This window comes from Geotrypetes seraphini, chromosome 2 (assembly GCF_902459505.1).
Source record: "Geotrypetes seraphini chromosome 2, aGeoSer1.1, whole genome shotgun sequence".
NCBI classification, from domain to species: Eukaryota; Metazoa; Chordata; class Amphibia; order Gymnophiona; family Dermophiidae; genus Geotrypetes; species Geotrypetes seraphini.
This window is the reverse complement of record NC_047085.1, coordinates 202,457,901-202,482,665: the sequence shown is the minus strand read 5'-3', so window position 1 is coordinate 202,482,665 and position 24,765 is coordinate 202,457,901.

The following is a 24,765-nucleotide window of genomic DNA, read 5'->3' as shown; positions in this document are numbered from 1 at the left end:
TGTTCAAAGTTGTTAAAACGCATATGGATTGTGAAAAATTGCAGGCAGACCTTAGGAAATTGGAAGACTGGGCATCAAAATGGCAGATGAAATTTAATGTGGACAAATGCAAAGTGATGCACATTGTGAAGAATAACCTGAATCACAGTTACTGGATGCTAGGGTCCACCTTGGGGATTAGCGCCCAAGAAAAGGATCTGGGTATCATCATAGACAATAAGATCAAACCTTTCATCCAAAGGGCGGCGGCAGCCAATAAAGTACACAGGATGCTAGGAATTATTTAAAAAGGGATGGTTAACAAGACTAAGAATATTATAATGCCTCTGTATCGCTCCATGGTGTGACCTCATCTGGAGTATTGCGTTCAAGATATAGTGGTGCTAGAAAAGGTTCAAAGAAGAGCGACCAAGATGGTAAAGGGGATGGAACTCCTCTCGTATGAGGAAAGACTAAAATGGTTAGGGTTCTTCAGCTTGGAAAAGAGATGGCTGAGGAGAGCAATGATTGAAGTCTACAAAATCCTGAGTGGAGTAGAATGGGTACAAGTGGATCGATTTTTCACTACATCAAAAATTACAAAGACTAGGGGATACTCGAAGTTACAGGGAAATACTTTTAAAGCCAAAAGGAGGAAATTTGTTTTCAATTAAAGAATAGTTAAGCTCTGGAACGTGTTTCTAGAGGATGTGGTAAGAGCAGATAGTGTAGCTGGTTTTAAGAAAGGTTTGGACAAGTTCCTGGAGGAAAAGTCCATAGTCTGTTATTGAGAAAGACATTACATTACATTACATTACATTACTGACTTCTATTCCGCCCGTACCTTGCAGTTCTGGGCGGATTACAAAAGAGACATTTCCAGGAGAATTACAAGAAGATTGGTGAATTACAATTTAGGGAAAGGGATATAGCAAGGAGGATTACAAACGAGACATCTGGACATTTCCAGGAGAATTACAAGAAGATTGGTGAATTGCAATTTAGGGAAAGGGATATAGCAAGGAGGATTGGGCTATTCCAGTAGATTTAAAATTTGGGGAGCTGAACAAATAGGAGATAGTGCAGTTCTAGTATATATACGGTTTGGGAAGCAGTTGACATGCTTGAGGCTTTGAAGGGTAAGGATAACTGGTGAAGAGGAGAGGTTGGGGAATTACATGGAGGGGAATCCAGGGTTAGGGTCAGGGTTAGAGTTAGGCATCTGGATAAATTTTTTGAATAGTAGGGTTTTGATTTCTTTACGAAAAGATTTGAAGTCGCTTGTTGTTATCAGCAAGTTGGTGATGGTATGGTCCAGTTTTGCTGCTTGTGTCGCTAGTAGACTGTCGAACATCTTCTTTCGCTGGGTGCCTTTGAGTGGGGGGTAGGTAAATGGTGTCTTAGTTCTTCTTTGTCTGGTGGTGAGGTTTCGGTTCAGGCGGTTGTTTAGGTAATTGGGGGCTGTGCCATTTATTGCTTTGAATAATAAACAGTATAATTTGAATTGAATTCGCGCTTGTATTGGTAACCAGTGTGAGTCTAGGTAGGCAGTGGTGATGTGGTCAAATTTTCTTAGCGAGTAGATCAATCTGAGTGCAGTATTTTGAATTGACTGTAGTTGTTTTATCATGGTAGCAGGGCATGGTAGATAGAGGATGTTGCAGTAGTCCAATAGACCTAGGACTAGGGATTGGACTATGAGCCTATATTGCTCTTTAGATAGATTGTGAGCCCACCGGGACAGATAGGGAAAATGCTTGAGTACCTGATTGTAAAACCGCTTAGATAATCTTGATAGGCGGTATATAAAATCCTAATAAAAACTAAAAAAAAACTTGAAAAAACTCTTTGTCGAAGAATTTTCTAATTTTTCGTAGATTGTGCATGGTTAGAAATGCTTTCTGGGTGGTCTTGTTGATTTGGACCTGCATTGTGCAGCATCTATCTATTGTTACTCCTAGGAGTTTAAGGGTGGATTGTATAGGGTATTTGGAGGTGTTTATTTCTAGTTCTGTGATGGAGGGGATTTTGTCCTTTTCGAGCAGTAGGAATTTTGTTTTGTCAGTGTTCAGCTTCAATTTGTGGTCTGCCATCCATTTTTCTACTGCTTATAGAGTTTTTTCCAGTTTTTCTGTAGAAGTGGGGTCCGGAGAATCGAAGGGTAGAAGTATGGTGATGTCGTCAGCGTAGCTAAATGAAATTACATTTAGGTTATCAAGGGTAGAACCAAGGGAAGATAAAAAGAGGTTGAAAAGAGTAGGTGAGAGTGGTGAGCCTTGAGGAACTCCACAGGGGTTGGACCAGGGTTCTGATTTAAGATCATTTGACTTTACTCTATATGTTCTAGATTTGAGGAATCCTTGGAACCAGTTATATACCCTACCTGAAATCCCTATGGCTTCTAGTATCTGTAGTAGAATGGTGTGGTCAACCAGATCGAATGCTGACGATAGATTAAGTTGAATTATCAGCATCCTTCTGCCTTTGCTGAGGTACTGTCGGGCTGTGTCTAGTAGGGTTACTAGTAGAGTCTCCGTGCTGTGGTTGGATCTGAACCCCGATTGTGAGGGGTGGAGATGATTGTGTCTTTCAGGTAATTAGTGAGGTATTGTGCTACTAGTCCTTCTATTAATTTGACATATATTGGTATTGAAGCGATGGGTCTATAGTTAGCAGGGTTATCTATTAGGCCTTTATGATCTTTCACAATTGGAGTGATTATGATTTCTCCTAGGAGCTGTGGGAATTGACCTTCTGTGAGTGTAATTTGGATCCTTTCATGAGGCTGGCTCTAAATTTGGGGGTGGCATTAGTTATCAGATAAGTGGGACAATTGTTAGGTCGCATGAGGCTTGGCTGTATTTTTTGTAGAGTTGATTCATGTCTGTCCAGTGTACTGCTGGAAATTCGGTCCAGATCCTGTCTGCTGCAATGGCTTCTCCTATTGGAGGGTTTGTTATTATCTCGTCTAGGTGTGTGTGTGGGGGGGGGGGGTGTTATTGAAGATAGTCCTGATCGTTGTAATCTTGTTTTTGAAGTAGTCTGCGAGTTGGGTGGCTGTTGGTGGGTGCTTTCCTTGAGCTGCTAGTAAGGTTTGGTATCGGTGAGGTTTTTTACTAGATTGAATAGTTTTTTTGAGTCTATAGACTCTGAGCCTACCAGGTTTGAGTAGTAATCTTTTCTTTTTTCCTTGAGTTTGGTCTTGTATTGTTTGATTAGACTTCTCCGTGCTATTTTGGACTGATCTAGATTATTTTTCCCCAGTTTCTTTCCAGTTGTCTACAGTGCCTTTTGAGTTGGAGAAGTTCGGAATCGAACCATTTGTCAGATTGTCTGCAGATTTTGTGTTTAGATTTTATTGGTGCTAGCTCGTTCAGGATTGTTTCACTTAATGTTTGCCATTGCGTTATGAATTCTTTGGGGTCTATGGATTCGATTGTGGGTCTGCTTTGTCCCAGAAAGTGGTTGGTTCGATTTTTGGATGGGTTTTGATGGGGGATTAGTGGGGTTTATGTTTATAATTGCTTTAAACCCAGTTGATATTGAAGGTGAATTTATAATAATCTGACCAGAGGGAGGGGTTCCAGGACCCATTTGAGATGATGTGAATTTTGGGTGTGTGAGGATGTTGGGTCATGTATGCAGCAATATCTAGTTGGTGGTCTTTTTCGTGTGTGGTTTGGGGGTTGAGTATTTGGTAGGTTAGTGCTTTGAGGTAGGCAAGTATGTTTTCAACTTGGTTGGAGGTGTGGTCTTCAAGGTGGAGATTTATGTCTCCTAGTAGCAGGTTGTAAGTTGATGTTAGAGAATTCTGGAAGATGAAGTCTTCAAGTATATGTTTTGTAGCGCTCCATTTTCCTGGGGCTATAAAGCAGAGAATGCCACTGCTTGTCCTATATCGGTTATGAAATAGCTGGAGACAAATTTTTCCCCCGCTATTATGGCAACCTTTGTCTCCTCTGGTGGGAGACTTTATGTATATATTATAGATATGAGAAAATGCTAGCAGAAAAAATAAATGAATCACAAAAATTCTCAGAAATCTGGGGTCCATTAGATTCATTTGTTAAGCAGCTTTAATAGTAATGTGAACCTATCATATTAAAGATTTCATATTCTACATACAAGTCCAGAGATGGGGGAGGGGATTGTTTATTTTGTATTTTCACGTATAGTACATAAGTGTTTGTTTTAAGAATGTTATTGATGATGATTCCGGAACTTGGAGCCTGGTTAACTGCTGAGTTCCCTCTCATAAGCAATATTTATTTGTTTTAATTAACAGATATTTCTTCAATTTAATTCAAAATAGCAGGAATGTCCTCAAATAAGCAAAAGATACCAGAATCTCACGCTAAATCAACAGGAAAAACCAAAAGACTAAAGGAGGATCTGCAGTCTTCCAGTGAAATTCCTCTTCCTGCCCTGGACTTAATTGAGGTATTGGAGGAAATAAGGAAAGTTAATATGAATATGATAGAAATGAAATAAGAGTTGAACATGATGAACAGCAAATTTGATATATTAACTAGCAAAATGGAAAAGTTGGAAAATAGAATTGAAAAAATTGAACATGTTCAACAAAGTAATAAAGAAGATCATAATAAACTATTTGAATTAAATAAAAGAATAATTGACCTGGAGAATAGATCTAGAAATCAAAATTTAAGAATGGTTGGTTTAAAGGAAGGAATTGAGGGGAAAGACATGATTGGATTTTTAGAAGAAATAATACCAAAAATTCTTCCACTTAAAATAAAAGGATCATTAGCTATTGAAAAAGCACATGTGAGGAAAAATCAAGATAAAGATAAGCCAAGAACTGTTATTTTTAAAGTAGTTAGATTCCAACATGTATTGGAGATTTTGAAAGCAGCAAAAGAAATAAAAGATGTTGTCATATAAAGATTCCAAGCTTATATTCTTTCAAGATTTTGCAAAGGAGACTGTTCAAATTAGGAAGCAGTTTTTACAATATAGACAACCACTGAAAGAAATGGGTGCTAAGTATGGACTTTATTACCCTGCGCTAATGAGAGTCACTTATAAAGAAAAATTTTATCAATTTGAGGATCCAGGGAAACTTAAACAGTTTTTATCATCACAAGAAGTACCCATGAACTAAAAATTATTTATGATAGAGAAATAAAATGTTAGGTAATGGATAGGGAATTTTAAATTTTCCTTGAATAGTGTGCATGAAAGTTTGAAACTAAATGAATTATAAAATTTTTTTTTTTTCATATACATTAATTGGTTATAAGATGGCTGCTGAAACTGAAGGATTAACTGTATTGGAATGAATAGAACTGTTTCAAAATAACTTGAAATAGATTCTAATACAGAATGGGAAAAGCAGATGGAAACAGAGAATTTTCAGTCATTCTTATGAACCCAACATCAAAAGAATTCTAAGAGGGAGAGGGGGTGGAGTTGTAAGTGAGGCCTCAAGATTATAGTCTCAGATAAATATCCAGGAACTTTCCTAGTGCTAAAGATGTTGTTTCAGAGGGAAAGCTCAGGATATCTAAGATAGGAGATTCAGCATCAGATCTTTGGAGCACTTCCCCTCCTCATCTGAATCAGAAGAGGGTTCTAAGAATCGGAATTTTACATTAGAGATCTGGAACATTGTTTGGTCTCCTGCTTGTTATTCAGTTTTGTTTTTTTGTTTTTTGGGTCTACAGCGCATGGTGATGATTTGGACACTGATCCGCTCCCTCGCTTCTGTACTATGACTTTGCCTTTATAATACTCAGTGAGTTCAAATGTGGAACGTTTTAATGACTTAAAAAAAAATAAAAAAACTACAATTTAAGACTCATATGAATGAAAGCTGGAAAAATAAAATGGAAAATGAAACTGTTTAATGTAAAGCTCACTGAAATTATCTTCAAACATTGCTCAAAGTGTGTTGAAATTGGATACTAAAAGATGGATATTAATTAATTAACACTTTCTGGGCTGTACAGTGTAACAGAAGAGTACAACTTGATATATCCCACATATTGGTTTGGAATTCTGACTGAAACCTAAGGAATGAGAATTTTCATGACTCAATATTTGAGAATGGAACAGTCCTTGGTTTGTTCATATGATTCAAAAAGTGACTCTGTGCTAAAAGCTATGATTTGTTTTGAAAGACTGGAGAGATGAAGATTGTATGCTATAATAGTTTAAATGGTATATAATATATTCAAAATAGAGTGTATTGGGCAAGATTACAATATATATATATAAAAATAAAAAAAGGGGGGGAAGAATCAGTATTGATAAAAGATATGTTACAGTTTTTATGCTTTTTGTCACTGAGTTTTAAATATTAAATTATTCAGTTATATGGGGTAGAGTGTGTGGCACAGTGGTTGGAGCTACAGCCTCAGCACCCAGGGGTTGTGGGTTCAAACCCCGCGCTGCTCCTTGTGACCCTGGGCAAGTCACTCAGTCCTCCATAACCCCAGGTACGTTAGACAGATTGTGAGCCCACCGGGACAGAGAGGGAAAATGCTTGAGTACCTGATTGTAAAAACCGCTTAGATAACCTTGATAGGCGGTATATAAAATCCTAATAAACTTGAATAAACTTGATACGCAGTAGAATATGATATATGGTTGGGAGATATTTAATGAGATTATATAGTCTTTTAAAATGTGTGGTTGGAATAAGAGATATTTTAAAAGAAGAAATAGTAATACAAAATGCTTATGGGTGAGGAGAGTGGATTTGCTGGGTTGTTCTTATGACTTCAAGTTATCGCAATATGCTTGGAGGAGGGATAAGGGTGGGAAGAGGGGAGGGTTTTTTGTGTATTATGCATAGATTTTATAAAATTTTAAGAGAGGGAAGGGAATTGTGTAATGATAAATTAAGGGAAATGTTCGGAAAAAGGGAATATTATAATAATTTGAAATTTATGTTGGGAAAGATATATGACAGTGATAAATATTTAAATGGAACTTAAAATACTTTCACTAAATGTCAACGGTTTAAACCATCCAATTAAGAAGAAGAAAACACTTTTATTCTTGAAAGATCAAGGTGTTGATATATGTTTCATTCAAGAGACTCATCTGTCAGCAGTAGAGTCTCAAAAGCTAAAAGGTGGTTGGATTAAGCAAGTTTTTTATGCCCCAGCTGTCAAGAAGAAAGCAGGTGTTGCAATACTGGTAAATAAAAGATGTAATGCAAATTTTAACCTAATCACTGCTGACCCATTGGGAAGGTGGGTGCATGTGGAAATGGTTCTGGGAAATATTTCCATGGCGCTTTTCAATATATACGCACCTAATTCTAATCAATTTGAATATTTTAAATCTTTACAACAAATATTATTACCACTGGCTGCTTCTAATCTAGTTGTGGCTGGGGATTTCAATGCTGTTGTAGATCCTATTATGGATAAAAAACCTAGTAGAGTAATGAAATCATTAGGGCTAGATAATTTGATACAAAACTGTGATCTGAAAGATATATGGCGAATCTTTCATTTTAATGATCAGGAATTTTCATTTTGTTCCCATGTTCATAAGTCTTTTTCAAGGATTGATTATATATTTGTTTCTAGTACATTAGTTCAACAAGTAACACAAGCCTCCATAGATCCAATTATTTTGTCTGATCATGGTGGGGTGTGGATTAAAATAAAGATAATTGATAAGGAGGATAATAGACCAATCTGGAGATTTGATAATACACTGCTGGTGGAACCAAATTTTATTGAGGAAATGCAAGTGAAAATAAATGAATATTTTCAAATTAATAATACGAAAGATATCTCTATAGAAACATTATGGGATGCTTTTAAGGCAACTATGAGAGGCCAAATTATTTCTTTTTCGGCATATCTTAAAAAACAAATTAAAAAACAATTTTATAATTTGGAACAGGAAATAAAGATATTAGAGTCAAAATTAATTGAGAAATGGGAACATTCTGTATTACAAGATCTCATGAAAGCGAAAGGGAAATATAATGAAATTTCCTCTAAGTTGATTAGAAAAGATTTATTCTCTCAACAAGCAGTGTATTATGGAAATTCAAATAAGGCGGGAAGAATGTTAGCAAATTATCTAAAAGCAAAAAAACAGAAAACAAAGATAGTAATGATTAAAGATGAAAGGGGAATTCTTATTCTCAAACTGGAATGATTTTAAAACAATTTTTAAATTTTTATAAAAACTTATATTCTTCTGAGACTTATTTAGATAAAGAAAAGGATGGTTTGAGATTTTTAAAGTTAATTAAGGGACCGAAAATTCCTGAGCAAGTAAAAGAAAGTTTAGATAAGCCAATATCATTAAACGAATTGCAAGCAGCACTGAAGTCCCTTAGAGTTGGATCCGCTCCAGGTGAAGATGGTTATTCTGTGGAGTTTTATAAATCATTTCAAATTACCCTGTTGCCATTTTTATTAAATTTGTATCAGACTCAACTTAATAAAGGTTGTATTATGGGTACCATGGCTGAATCATTAACTATAGTTTTGCCAAAGCCAAATAAAGATCCTACACTGGTGTCAAATTACAAGCCTATTTCGTTAATTAATGTTGATGGGAAAATTTTAGCTAAGATTTTGGCTATACGTTTGGCTAAAGCTCTCCCTTTCATTATTGGTATGCACCAAACAGGATTCGTTGCTCAAAGACATTCTTCTAACAACACTAGGCTTGCACTACATATGTTGAATTTATCCAAAGCTTTAATAGATCCAGTTTTTTCTGTATCACTTGATGCAGAAAAGGCTTTTGATCGTGTTGAATGGACCTTTATGTATCAAGCGATGGAGTGGTTCGGTATTGGCTCAGGTTTTATACAAATGGTTCAAGCATTGTATAGCTCCCCCATTGCTAAATTATATATTAATAATAATCAGAAGGTTTTAAATTGCAAAGGGGGGTTAGACAAGGTTGTCCCTTATCTCCTTTGCTTTTTGATATTGTTTTGGAACCCTTGTTATTAGCCATTCAGCCATTCAGCAAACAGAGGAGATTCAGGGTATTCCTCATAAAGATCGGGAATATAAGATCTCGGCTTATGCGGATGATATATTGCTCTATTTGAGAAATCCTGAGAAAACCATTTCTTGCTTACTTGAATTAATTGAGAATTTTGGAAAATTTTTAGGATATAAAATAAATTGGAATAAATCAGAAATTCTTCCACTCAATGTTCATTGTACAAAAGGATTGTTTGATTCATTTTCCTTTCTTTGGAAGGAGGAGGGAATAAAGTATTTAGGTATTTGGATTAAAAAAACATTGGACGAAACAATGAAAATAAATGAAAAATCATTATTACAGAAGGTTATGGAGATGTGTGAGCAATGGAATCCTTTACATCTTTCATGGTGGGGGAGAGTCCAAACTATTAAAATGATGATTTTACCTGTGATTTGCTATCAGATGGGAATGTTGCCGGTTTATTTTCAAGGGTCCTTTTATAAAAAATTAAATAGTATTCTTTTAAAATTTATTTGGCTGGGTAAAACTCCTAGAGTGGCTCTGGTATCCTTACAAAGACCAATTTCAGAGGGAGGGGTAAATTTTCCAAATTTCTATAGGTATCATCAAGCCTATATTTTGCGCCATGGTATGTATTGGGTCCTCCCAGAACTCATGGAAACACTCCCTGATTGGTTATGGGTAGAATGGCAACTCATGTCTCCGTTGCGTTTATGCCAGGTACTCAGTATCAAAATGCCTAGTTACAGTAAAGATAATATCATACTAGTAGACACATGGAAAACGTTGCGATATGTAAGCAATTTAACATCTATTCCAATTCATAAATCTACAAAACAGTCTATATGGGTTAACTCCAAGATCCAAATTGGCGGGGAGAGACTAGTCTGGAAGCATTGGATGATAGCAGGAATACGAATATTGGATGACGTTATTTCTAATGGTACCATGCTTGAATTTTCACAGTTGCAAAACAAATTTGGTCTTAATAAATCAGAAAATTTTAGATGGATGCAACTGAAGCATGCCATTCAGGCGGGGTTCCCTGATTGGAAAAACCTTAATAAACATCACAGTTTGGAATTTCTATGTTTTCAGACAGACTTCTTGGGTCACCAGGCCGCCCAGTGGTATAAAGTGTTAGGCGGATTTAATAAAAAGAAATTAAAAAATGGTTTAAGAGATATTTGGAGCATTGAGATTAAGCATGAAATTACTGCATCTCAATGGCCACGAATTTGGTCTTGGAGGATGAAATGTACGGTGTCAGCATCTATGAGACAAACTTGGTTCTTTCTGTTACATAGAGCGTTATGGACCCCCGTTAGGTTACAAAAATTAGATAGTTCTTTGTCTAATAGATGTTGGCATTGTAATTTGGAAGCAGGAACTTTAGATCATTTATTGTTTCATTGCCCATATATTATGAATTTTTGGAAATCAATTTGGGACCAAATTAATAATTTATTAGATAACCCAGTGGCATTATCCTATGATACTGTGATATTTGGTATGGAAATGAGAGCAAAAAGTCAAATTTCTGCAAATAATAATAAATTACTGCTAATAATGACTGGTGTTGCCATTCAGCAAATTACATACAATTGGAAGGATTGGAGGAGATTGAATTACACCTTTTGGTGGAATTCTTTATGTCACATCTATAAAATGGAAAGATTCATTGCATTGCAAAGAGGATATTTTAAGAAGTTTCAGGATGTGTGGAAACCATTGACAAGATATTGTACAGAGTAACTGGATACGTTTCCCTTAAATATATCAGTTTAAAAGGAAAGGGTGGGGATTGTGGTATTGATGTATATTTATATAATTATTAGTTATGTGGTAGGGAGGGATGGGAGGGGGAGGGGTAAGAAGTTATGTAATTAACCAAAGATAGAATGAAAGTGAAATTTGCATTGATTATCTGATTGAATATGTACTTACACTTTATGTAATTTTGAAAATGAATAAAAATTTTGAAAAAAAAAAAAAAAAGAATGTTATTGATGGATAATTTGTTACACTTTCTGTAAGATGTTTTTATAAAATCAATAAACAATTTTAAAATGAAAATAAAATAAATTAGGCAGCATAAGATTAAAAAAAAGGATTTGGCAGTAACCTAGTGCAGTGTTTCTCAACCCTCTTGGGCTAGGGTTTCCAGATGACCGGATTTCTCCAGACATGTCCTCCTTTTGAGAACATGTCCGGGGTCTGGACGGTTTTTCAAAAGTCAGCACTTTGTCCGGATTTTGAAAAGCCTCCTCTTAATAGTGTTGGGCAGGAGGCAATCCGCACATGCGTGGATTGCCTCCTGCCAAACCAAAGCAGGCAGCGGGGGGAGGGGAGGGGGCAGGACTAGGGCAGAGATGGGCGGGCCTAGAGGTGGATCTAAGGGGGTCAGGATTTTACAATAGTAAAATCTGGCAACATTAACTTGGGAGGCATACCTTGTCTGTCGAGTTTTCAGAATCACCAGAATGAATATGCATGAGACAGCTTTGTATATAATTAGTGTATGTTATATGTAATTACTCTTAACTCATGCTTATTCATTGTGGTAATCCTGAAAATCTATCAGGCTTGTTGTGCTTCCAGGAGAGGACTGAGAAGCACTGGTTTAGCAGTTAGAGCATCAAATCCTACCGTGACTTTAACTAGTGTATGAAAATTGAAAATTTACACCTAAAAACAAACATTCAGGATATCAGTGCATTTGTTCTTGAAGTCTTTCTTCTAGAACATGGGTAGGCAATTCCGGTCCTCAAGAGCCACAGGCAGGTCAGGTTTTCAGCATATCCTCAATAAATATGCATGAGATGGATTTGCATCTCAAGGAGGCAGTGCATGCAAATCCATCTCATACATATTCATTGTAGATATCTTGAAAACCTGACCTGCCTGTGGCTCTCGAGGACCAGAATTGCCTACCCCTGTTCTAGAAAGAACTAAGGGGTCTTTATACTAATCTGCATCAGAAAGTGACCTTAGAACATACTTAAGAAACCAAAAGAAACTCTGTGGAATGATGATGTTCCTTAATGGACTTTATTTGAAAATGTCAAAGTTCCAAAGGTACACTAAAATCATCCACATAAAATAAAATAATCCACATAAAAGTAAAGTAATCCACATAAGAGCCTTAAAGGACCTAATCCACTAGGGATGCAGGACCCAACACGGTCCGCGTTTCGACAAAAAGTCTTGTTCAGGGTTCCTATAAATAATGAGGGGTATGTTAAGAATATATGTAAGGTATGAAAGGTAGTGGTTATAAAATCTAAGACTGTGAGTGATATCTAACGTGCAAAGAATATTGACAATGTGAGATGAAGGATACAGTGATGTGAATGAAACTAATAGTAATGAATTGGTGAAAGACCGTGATAAATATCACCAACATGTGAAGACAAAAAATATATTTGAATCTATGCAAAATGCAGAGAGAAGTAAAAAAAAAAAACAACACCACCACACACTCCCCCCGTGTTCACTGACCAGTTGCACCCACACAAAGTTCAGAATAAAACGTACATACCTGCCTCCGGAACATCAGCACCTTCTATAGGAAAGCCTAGAACTGCACAGAGGTGGCTTAAGTAGTCTGGGAGGTGGGCTACTGAAGACCCAGTCCCATAAGCCACTCTATGTAGTGGCGGTGTGGACGATTAAACGTCTGGATGTACAGAGAGACGATTTTCAAAAAAAAAATATTTTAGATGTACTTTTCCTGAATGGACATTTTGCCGCTGCCGACTTTGGGCAACTAGCGCCCTATGTCCAAATCGGACTTAGACATTTCTTTTGATTATGGCCCTCCACATGCAGTACATTATCACTTATCACAGCTTAGTCATAGGACCCTTATATATTTAACGTATACAATGTACGTGGGAGACATAGGCATACCAGTGCTGATTTATGCTAGTACAGTACAGTCTCGATTATCTGACGTAAATGGGACCGACCTGTTGTCAGATAAGTGAAAAGTCAGATAATATAGAAAACAATGGTAACCCCTAAAATAATGCATAACCAAAGGCAGTAAAAGCAGGATCCTGGGTCACAACAGTGATGTTTTGCAGTAAAAGGTACTTTATTTAAAATAAATTGACTCAAGCGCAAAATTTCCCTTTGTGCTGCTCCAGAAAAGAGAAAGAGAAGCTGCACTTCTTAAGGGCAACAGTTCTAGGGGGCCTCTGTGAGCCTGGGTGTCCTTACCTTCTCCCATTCTGTTCCAAAATCCCACTCACTTTTTTAAAAGAAAAGGGGTTACTGGCAGAGCAGCAATTCTCTAGCACTGCTGATGGCTTCCTCAGTGCTGTTCCTCTGCCACGGTCTGCCCAAGAGGAAACAGGAAGTTGCCTCAGAGGGGGGCAGACTGTGGCAGAGGAACAGAACTAAGGAACTCTCCAGCAGTGCTAGAGAATCACTGTTGTGCTGGTGTCCCCTTTGCATTTTCAAAGGTGAGGGGGGCTTCGGAATGGGATGAGGAGAAGGGAAGGACATTTCATCCACAGGGGCCCCTGAAGCAGTTGATTTTTAAATGAAGGGAGGCATGTTGAATGGGAGGGCATGTGATGGATCTGGGGGTGGGAGAGAGGAGGAAGAAGGGAGAGATGCTGGATAGGAAGGCATTGGGTGAGTGGGGAAATTGGGGTAGAGGGCAGGGAGGAGAAGAATTGGGGGCCTTCTCCTTAATATCCGCCCTGGGCCCCAGCATGACTAACACTGGCCCTGGATGGTCAAATTAGCGAAGATTGTATCGAGACTGTAGTATTTGGGGGCCCAGATATCATTATAAAATAGGTGTCCCCCCCCCCCAATTGCATTGGTGCACCTAAAAGAGGCGTCCACTTATAGAACTGTTGCCATAAAGTGCAAAAATGTTAACTGAAGTAAAACAAGGCTTGCATACCATATGACAATTAAAACATCTTTTATTCTCCCTTTCAGTCTTCTTCAATTCATCTGGGCTTATGTGTCAGCTCAGCATGTGTAAACAGAATTTATTTAAGTGTGGGTGAGTAGTACAGATGTAATAATGTTGCCCAACACTTGTTCAATTTTGAAGCCTCCTTTCCCAGGCATTGGTGTTCATAATGGACGGTTCAAGTCAAATTATCCATTATTGCTCCCAAAGTTTACAATTAAACTATCGATCAAAGCTAGCAGAGATTTCTCAAAGAGCCCTGGTACCAGAGCGCAAGAGTGGCTTTCAGAATCAAAGCTGCATGCAACCATTCAGCTAATTCTGTTAGTGCTTGCCAGACAGCACATCAGGGTAATTAAAAGCCATATTTATGCAGTTTGGTTTTTTTTTTTTTTTTTAGTGTGGCAACACCTAATTTGCAATCTGGGTTTTTTCCCCCCTGCCCAGGAAGGTTGCAGTTTAACAAGATCACATCCATAGGGAGCTGGTCCCAGCTTTTAGACTCCTTTGGACATGTCCAAATATGTCTTTTCTGGGAATTCCACAATAAAATGACTGTTATTTATCATTAGAAACCTCTTTATCATTTAGTCAATAAAAGGCCTCTCACACTTTTTTTTTTTCTCACAGTGAGCTGAGAGTCAGAAATCTGTATTAGTCTCCCTTGGCCTGAAGGCAGAAGATGTCAAAAGCTAAATCATGCTCAGCCCTGGCTCTCTAGCTAAATTGTGTGTGAAGGCCTGAGGCGGAAAGGTGCACATGCTCATTATTTGAAACAGAATGATTTTTTCCCCTTTTTTTTTTTTTTACAGTTTTTTCTTCTTTTACATATCAAGAGACATAATACAGCACACCTATGCCCCTGAAAATATCACACAGGAACCAAGCCAGCTGGCATCAAAGAAGGCTGGCAGTTATCTTTTGAACTTTTTGGAAATTTAAAGCCTTTTACTTAACCACATGAAGTAGTTAATATAGAAGTTAGCGTGCGCTGCGTTAAGAGAGGCAAATTCAAGAAAGAATGCTGTAACGTAAGCACTGGGACTATGCGTGCTAAACACCAATTCTTTAATGGCAGTTCCATGTGAAATTGTCATGATAGAATGCTAGCATAAGTCTGTAGTTGCATGCCTAACTTTAGACATGCAAACCCTATTCACAACAAAAGCAATCACACATTTGTCTCATAAAAATGTTTTTGTGGATCCTCAGATAACTGACCAAGCTAATATGCACAAATGTAGCACAAATCTTCATTGATCCATTTTTTTCCATATATATGTGTATATGTATATATGTGTATATATGTATATATGTGTATATGTGTATATATATGTGTATATGTGTATATGTGTGTATATGTGTATATATGTGTATATGTGTATATATGTGTATATATGTATATATGTGTATATGTGTATATATGTGTATATGTGTATATGTGTATATGTGTGTATATGTGTATATATGTATATATGTGTATATGTGTATATATATGTATATATGTGTATATGTGTATATATGTGTATATGTGTGTATATGTGTATATATGTGTATGTGTATATATGTGTATATATGTATATATGTGTATATGTGTATATATATGTATATATGTGTATATGTGTATATATGTGTATATATATATATATGCATGTGTATATATATATATATACATATACTGTGTATAACCAGTTCTTGTAATTAATTAACAATCTCCTCCCTTTTACAAAGCTGCGTGACAATGGCACTGAAGCTCATTAATTCCCAATGGACTTCAGTTGGGCTTCAGTGCAATTACCATGGGTCGCTATGGTAATCAGCTTTGTAAAAAAGGGCCGCTTGTTGAATGCTATATGGCCACCTCTCCCAGCACTGCCAATGCGATGATGAATATAAAGCTATGGTTTAGCTCTATTTGATCATGAATGCAGTATCTTGACCCCTGAAGAAGATTGTGTAACTTTAGACATGAGCATTTATACCATGTAAAAGGTGGTATAAGTGTTCCATGTTCTATGAGGTACAAAATATGTCTAAAAACCCGCCCAACAGACAGGTCATCCAAGTACCGATAATCGAAACAGGTTTTTAGACATATATCTAGAGGCATCTTAAGCCTTTTGATTGCCGCTGTGCAACCAGAGCGATAAGGGGCATTTTTCAAGGAGTGATTAGGGTGGGAGGTGGATAGGATGTGGGCTGACCAAGCTTAGTCATCCAGCAGCGATAATTAAAAGTTTGATGAGACTGCTTAAACAGAACTTAAACTAAACTAAACTAAACTAAACTAAACCTTAGGTTTTTATACCGCACCATCTTCACGGTCGTGGAGCTCGGCACGGTTTACAGGGATTGTAATAAGAAAGGAACTCCAGGGAAAGGGTTAGATGAAGAGCGGAGGGGAGAAGAAAGTTGGAGAGCTAGGATGTTAGAGAGGGGGAGAGGTTAGATTTTAGAGAAAAGCCAGGTTTTCAGATGTTTGCGGAAGGGTTGGAGAGTGCTCAGGTTCCGAAGGGGGGAGGTGAGGTTATTCCAGAGCTCGGTGAATCTGAAGAGGAGGGAAGTCCCCAGTTTTCCTGGGTAGGAAATGCCTTTTAGTGAGGGGAAGGATAGTTTCGATTTTTGGGTGGGTCTGGAGGTACTAAGATTCGAGGAATTCCAGGAAAGAGGAATTAATGGAGGAAGGATGCTGTGGAGGATCTTGAAGGTTAGGCTGATGCATTTGAAGTGGACTCTGGAAGTTATTGGAAGCCAGTGAAGCTTGGAAAGGAGTGGTGAGACGTGATCGAATTTACTTTTAGAAAAGATAAGCTTGGCCGCGGCATTTTGGATCCGCTGGAGTCTGTGGAGGTTTTTTTCGTTAGGCATATGAAGATGGAGTTGCAATAGTCCAGTCTGGAGAGGATGATGGATTGTACGAGAACGGCAAAATGATTTTGATGGAAACAGGATCTTACTGACCTCAGCATGTGAAGGCTGAAATAGCATTTTTTTACCAGGTCGTTGAAGGACAGTATAGAATCAATGATGACGCCCAGGACCTTGCTGGAGAATTCGAGCTGCAGAGAGGAGCCAGAAGGCAGTGGGATTGAGGGGGGTAGCTGAGCTAATTTTGGGCCAAGCCAAAGTAGTTTTGTCTTGGATTCGTTCAATTTCATTTGGATGGAGTGGGCCCAAGATTGGAGGTTTGAGATACAGGAGGATATGTTCAATGGGAGATCGGTGAGGTTCGAGTCGGTCTCGAGAAGGACAAGGATGTCATCAGCATAGGTGTAAATTGTTTCAAGGGGGGATAGATGGAGGAGTTTTAGGGAGGACATATAAATGTTGAAGAGGATAGGAGAAAGAGGTGAACCTTGCGGGACTCCACAGGTTGGTGTCCAGGGGGAGGAAGAGGTACCATTCATGTTGATAATGTAGGAGCGGGAACGAAGGAATTTTGAGAACCATTCAAGGACAGTGGAGGTGATGCCAATCTCGGAAAGTTGGTAAAGTAGAATGTCGTGATGAACAACGTCGAAGGCGGCGGAGAGGTCAAATTGCAAGAGGACAGCAAACTTGTTGTGGGAGTGAAGTTGTTGGACCTTGGAGATTAGGGAGGTCAGTAGGGATTCGGTGCTGAAATTGGGACGAAAGCCGTATTGATAGGGTAAGAGGATGGAGAATTTCTCTAGGTAGGATGAGAGTTGAGTCGATATGATGGACTCGAGCATCTTGGTTAGGAGAGGGATATTTGCTATTGGGCGGTAGCTGGATGGAGTGGAAAGGTCGAGGTCGGATTTTTTCAATAGAGGGGTTAAGGCGATATGGCCCATTTCTGGGGAGAAAAGGCCCGAATGTAGAGCGGAGTTTAGGAGTTTGGTAATGGAAGAGATGGCTTGAGTGGGTATTTCCTCATAGAGGTAGGAGGGGAAAGGGTCTAGGGAACAATTGCAGGATTTCATTTTGAGACAGAGTTTGAGGATGGTAGAATCGGATACTTGGTCGAAGGCAGCCCAGAGTCTGTCGGCTGGGATAGCGCTGGAGGCCGATAGAGTAGGGTTGGGGTCAGTAAGCACTAGGGAGTTGTAGGAGACTGCAGGTGGGAAGGAGCAGCGTAGGGTAGTGACCTTATCATTGAAGAAATTTGCCAGAACATCGGCTGAGGGAGAGGAGGGGAAAGAGGTGGAGTCTTTTTTGGAGGTTAGAGAGCGCCAGATTTTGAAAAGTGTGCTACTCTGGTTATTGGATCTGGAGATTTTCTCGCCATAGAAGTTCTTTCTTGCTTTTTTTAATGTAGAATTATAGAGCTTAATGTTGGCTCTACAGGATTGTTTGTCTGTAGGGGAGTTAGATTTTTTTCCATTTGCGCTCCAGGGCTCGACATTTCTGCTTTAGTTCTCTATGATAAGGGAGGTACCAGGGGGCTTTGCGAGGATAAAAGATGGATTTGGTGAAAAGGGGGGCGAGGGAGTGGTAGGTGGATTCGGAGAGGGCGGTCCAGTTATGCCAGTTGGATTCGGGGTCTGCAGGTTTAGGAGCAGAGGAGAGTTGATTGAGAAATTTTATCCAGAGCAGGTCGCTTGAAATTTTTTTGAGAAAGGTGATGGAATTAGAGGAGAGGGGAGGAGCCCCGAGATGTGACATGAAAATGGGGATGGAGAAGGTCCCAAGGAAGTGGTCAGACCAGGGGACCTGTTCCCAGCGGGTGTCACCGACTGAGATTTTGTAAGCGGTAAGATCAAGGAAAGTAATAAGGTCTAGAGTGTGACCCTTTTCATGGGATTGGGATGGTGAGGGGGGTGAAAAACCGAGAGAGGCGAGGAAGCTCTTATACATTGTGACTTAGGTGATCTAAAAACAGGAATAAGTGCCTAGAAGGTATGCAAAGTGACCAGATAACTACTGTAGACACAAAGTATAGATCCACACACATTCCCCCAGTGATCACTGACCCCCCCACACCGCCATAAAAATCGGAATAAAAACGTACATACTTATTTCCAAAACATCAGCACCTAGCATAGGAAAGCCTAGTACAGCTGCACAGAGGTGGCTTACATAGTCTAGGGGGGGTGGGCTAGTGAACCATAGAGAAGAAGACCCAGACCCATAAGCCACTCTAGCCACTGCACTCATAGTAAAAAATGTGAGCTCACCCCCAAAAAAACAAAACCCTACTGTACTGCCATATAGATGGCACCTGCAGCCATAAGGGCTATTGGGGTGGTAGACAGGTGGGTATAGTAGGATTTGGGGGCCTCACCATGACCTGCAAGTGAGTTTTTTGTTTTTTTTAAAATATTCGTATGTATTGTACTGTTACCTAACAAATGTAAATTTTAATGTGTACATCGCTTTGAAGTTTGATTAAGCGATTCATCAAGATACCTAATAAACTTGAAACTTGAAACTTGTGGCGAGATGTTTATGTGGCACCCTTTTTGTGAAGTTCACAGCAGTGCCCTGTAAGGTGCCCCACTACTTTGTTGTCATGTCTGGGTGGCCAGTCCATCCCTTTGCTGACCCCTCCCACATCCAAATGGTCTGGTTCTAGGCGTTTTGGACTTGGATGAGTTTTTGGATGAGAATGCAGTGTAAAGATAGACGACTTAGTTGTAAACTGCTGGATGTATAGTTAGACAATTTTTGAAAAAAAAAAATTGTGAACATATTTTTCAAGAATGGACTTTAGACAGTGCGAACTTTGGGCAACTAGCGCCCTAGGCCCAAAACAGACTTAGACTTTTTTTTATTATGCCGCTCCATGTGTTTTTCATCATACATACCCAACCCGACCATGTGCCCAAGGCCCCGCCCCCAGGAGGGACCTAAGGCTCCAGGGCCTATTCTGATTGGCCCAGGTGCCTTAGGCCCCACCAGTAGGCGGAGCTTTGGGACGGATGGGCCAATCCGGCCTCATTTTGTCGTTGGCTGCCTGCCGGACAGGCGGGTTTGGCTCCCGTCTGTCCGGCCAACTACACAAAGTTACGGGGAAGGGGGGCGGGGGTGTCGTGGGGGTCAGCCAGGGGGGTCGCGGGTCGGCTAGGGGGGGCGATCGGAGGTTCTTTGGGGGGGCGGTCGTTGGGGGGAGGTGGGTTTGCGTCGAAGGCAGGAGGGCCTGGGATCCCTCCTGCCCGTAATGTAGTGCGGGGTGGGGATAGGGGGTCGCCGTGGCCAGGAGGGTTTGGGCTCCCTCCTGGCCCGATATTGTCGGGGAGTTGGGGAGTCGGCGGGGCAAGAGGGCTTGGGCTCCCTTTTGCTCCGATCGTGTCGGGGAGTCGGGGGGGGGGGGCAAGAGGGCTTGAGCTCCCTCTTGCCCCGATCATGTCGGGGGTGCTGCGGTTGGCTGGGGCAAGAGGGCTTGAGCTCCCTCTTGCCCCGATCGTGTCAGGGAGTCGGCGAGGCAAGAGGGCTTGACGTCAGAGAAAGGGCGGGACCGCCGGAAGAAGCAGCGCAGGCGCAGGGCTCACAGAAGGGCCGGGACCGCCAAGAGGAAGCAGCAGGACTCCGGTAGGAGCTTCTACATGATGGGGGGGGGGGGGGGTCGGGAGGCTGTGGGGGTGCGAGCGGTCCTTCAGGGTGGGGGTGCGGGTGCGGGTGGGAGTGCGTGCGATCGGTCCTTCGGGGTGGGGGTGCGGGTGCGTGCGAGCGATCCTTTGGGGTGGGGGTGCGAGCGGTCCTGCGGGGGGGGGGTGAACTATGTAAAAAAATTTTTGTACAACGCGCTCACGCGTATAACGCGCGCATTATATGCGTGAAAATACGGTAAGTCAATGTGATTCTCTGAAATTTTCTAAAAGGTTTTGCATGGGTATACCATTTACATGTTGTTTGTGGTCATTTCAGAAGGCTTTGCATGGTTATATCTGTACAGCAGACCGAAAGGTCTAGAGGCCTGCGCATGTCTGATGCTCATTGGCACCCACCCCAGACCTATTAGGTAGGGTTACCAGATGTCCGGATTTCCCCGGACATGTCCTCCTTTTGAGGACCGGGGCTCCAGACAGCTTTTCAAAACCCGGCACTTTGTCCGGGTTTTGAAAAGCCTCCCTCAAAATCGCTGTCGGGCAGTAAGGCAACGCGATGATGTCACACGCATGTGCGTGCGCATGGTGTCATCGTGTCGCATGCGCACATGCCCTCCTGCCTGCCCAGAGCAGGCAGCAGGGGGCGGGGCTGGAGTGGGATTGGGGGTGGGACTGGGGCGTGATGGAGCGAGGATGGATGGAACTGGGCGGGCTTGGGGGCGGGCCTAAGGGATCTGGATTCTCCGAATGGAAAGTCTGGTAACCCTACTATTAGGTCATTTGTGATGGGAAAAATCTGACCTTGAATAGAGCACCAATCCCTTGTGTAACTCACCTGTATGGGAAAGGTTAATAAAGCTTTGAACTCATGAGAGAGTGGGAGACAACAGATATACAGAGATGTGTCACATGGTATCAATCCAGCATAGTATCAACTGGAGAATCTTAAATACTTCTTCAAATTTATATTCTTTATATTTTTTTATATATATTTTATATTTTTTATACACTTACAGACCTCAGCGGTACTGTCTGCATGCCACTAAACTTTTAGAACATACAGAGCATTGGCACCCCTAATCGTCATCGGTCTCTTATAGTAATTGCATTTTCATATATATAAATATTTTAAATGTTTTAAATAATTTAAATATTCATCTTATGCTACGCAGGTGGGGGTAGGCACTCCAACGTAGACCTACGTTTCGCCCCTAAGGGCTGTATCAAGGAAATCCCCCTGCAACAAATAATTTAGAATATTAGATCTATCTTCTAATAGTAACTTTAGCAAAAGTAGTAAAAATACTAGAAAAGATAATAAGAAACATTCATACTCGTTTGGCAGTTACCTTAAATCAACCAGCTCATGCTCCCCGCGTTGTAGATTTAATCCAGGAAACATGGCCGCGGCGTTCAGACCTTTAAATAACCCAACCCTTTTCAAAGATGTGATGATATCATTCTTAGCGTTAAGCACGCCCCCCTTCCTTGCACCGACCTCATATCAGTGTAGCCCATTCAATTTCGGCATTTAGCCCCATAGGGGTCACGGAATTCAATACATAAATCCATTTTTGTTCCTTAAAATTTAATTTTTCTTTTGAATCGCCACCCTCCCACCCTACATGAACCTGATCTATGACACGCCACTTAAGATCTGTAATTTTATGTTTCTTCTCCCTCCAGTGCTGCACAAGAGAGGCTTCCATATTCCCCATATTAATTTGAGATTTATGCTCAGTCAGACGAACACTAATCTTTCGACTCGTCCTTCCTATATAAAGAAGTTGGCATGGACACTGGATCATATAAATTACTAAAGAGCTCTGACAGGAGGTATTAGAGATGGCATGATATATATTCTTGGTCCGCAGGTGCCTCCACGTCGGACCCGTGATAGCATGTTCGCACCATTGGCATTGGCTGCAGGCTAAATGTTCATAGGTAACAGAGTTATCTCTTTTCTTATTCTCAAAACGATGGTAAGACAATGATTCCCCCAAAGTTCTCCCTCTCTTATAGGACACTATAGGGTAGTTTTGAAATTGTAAACTCAGCTATAATATCGGCCAATACCGTTTAACAATGTCAAAAAAAGCACTTAGAATTGTAAATGGGAGCACCATAATAAGGCAATCATCTTGTTTCTCATCACTCTGTTCACTTTTATCAATGAGCAAAAGAGGCCGTTGGGCATACTTCGCCCGTAGATATGCTCTATGGACAGATTTTTTAGGGTACCCCCTTTCATAGAACCGTTTACTCAATGTTTTCGCCTGCTTCTCAAAATCCTCCTGAGAAGAGCATAACTTTCTAACTCGCAAAAATTGGCTGACAGGAATGTTGAATTTTAAAAAATATGGGTGAAAACTAGAAAAATGAAGAAAATGATTTCTATCCACATCTTTTCTATAAAGGGTAGTTTGTATATGCTGATTTATATCTCTCATTATCAATATATCCAAGAAGGGTATAGAATCTGTATGATGCGTCACAGTAAAAGATAAATGAGGGTCTAGGGAATTCAGCCAAATCAAAAAAGCATTCAATTCAGATTCGGACCTGTCCCCAAAAAATCAAAATGTCATCCAGATATCTCTTCCAAAGTAAAACATGCTTAAAATTAGAAGCTGAATAAACCAGCTGTTGTTCAAACTTGGCTACACAGAGACTTGTCACCGAAGGGGCCAACGTCGCCCCCATTGCAACCCCCTGAATTTGATTATAGAACTCTCCATCATACCAGAAGAAATTCTGATTGATCACCAGTCGAGCAAGTATTGAATAAGTATTTAAGATTCTCCAGTTGATACTATGCTGGTTTGATTTAGTGGAGGTCTGAAGACTAATAAGAGCCGACTATTGGACATGGTATCAATAGCATCATCATGCTTTGATAACCTTTTCTGTTTGCTCTGACAGACAAAAGACCAGATCCTGTTGGCAAGCACTTGTTTGATTTCGTAATGGAGCTCCCAGGGCTGCTTTTGTATCCAATAATTGGGTGGAGGGTAGTAGATTACAGCTCTATAATAGTGCCTAGTTTTGTAATATTTTTATGGGGAATCCCAGGGCTGCATTTAAATTGTACATATGGGTAGGAAGGGAGATATTAGCTCTGTAGTTGTCCATAAGATACATGGGCAGTTTGAAAAGTTTGGTTAAAAAAACCCACAAAAAACAAGTTAAACAAATATTTTTTAAAAAATTTGACAAAACCTATTTTTCTGATAGGATGGAAAAACTGGATACCTGCTGGACTAAGTGTACAGGCTATGATGGAGACTATGTTGAGAAATATAACAGTTTTTTTTGTAAATATATATTTGTTTAACTTGTTTTTGTACCGAACCTTTCAAACAACCCTCATGTACAGATATACATAAAGTATTTGACATATTTCTGGGGGGAGGGGGCAAGATTCAGGAGCCTCCTCACATGTTGGAACCTAGTACAATACCAGATGCACTCTAGTCTATGGCTCAGAACTATCAAAGAAGAGACAAGTTTATCTAATCATGCATTTTTTAATGAGAATAGCTAATGGACAGACTGGATGGACCGTTCAGGCCTTTATCTGCCGTCATTTACTATGGTACTATGTGCTCATAAATGGAGGTGGAGGATGGGGGAATGGTCTTTGCATATACAGTATGTGATTTGCCCTATGAGGGTGACAGCCCTTCAGAAGACACTATCCCTCAAATTCTATAAATGGCACCTAAAATTACCCACACAGCTGTATGCCCATCAATGGAATAGGGTCAGTTTCACGGGCAACATAATTAGCTAATTGTGCACATAATTGATCATTCACCTTTTCTATAAACTGAGCACCTAACTTCTCTCTTGTGCAATTAAAAAGGGGGTGGGGGCTGAGTGTTAATGTGGAAGGAGAATGGGTGCATTAGGGATGTTCCAACTAACCTTACATGTACTTTACAGAAAACTTGTTTTTATATATGCAGCTGCTGCATTTGGGCACCACCAATTACGCCAGCCATAGACGTGGTGCAAGTGGTCACACTTAATGTTGGGCACGTTACGGTGGACTTATGTTAGTATTCTGTGACAGATCTGGCATACAATTGTGCCTTTATAGAATACTACCGTATATACTCGAATATAAACCAAGATTTTGGGGCCAAAAAATGGCTGAAAATTGGAGTTGTGGTTTATATTTGAGTTGGTGCCCACTCACCCCTCTCCTGGACCTGTTGAAGGCCTCCCCTAGGCCTGCTGTAAACCTTGGTGGTCCAGCGGTGAGCCAGGACAGGAGGGATCCGTCCCGCCTCCTGTCTCGGCTGACTCTAAAACATCCCACCTCCCTCCCGCCTCACAGACCTCTAGAATGCCTACCTTGAAAGCCCTGGTGGTCCG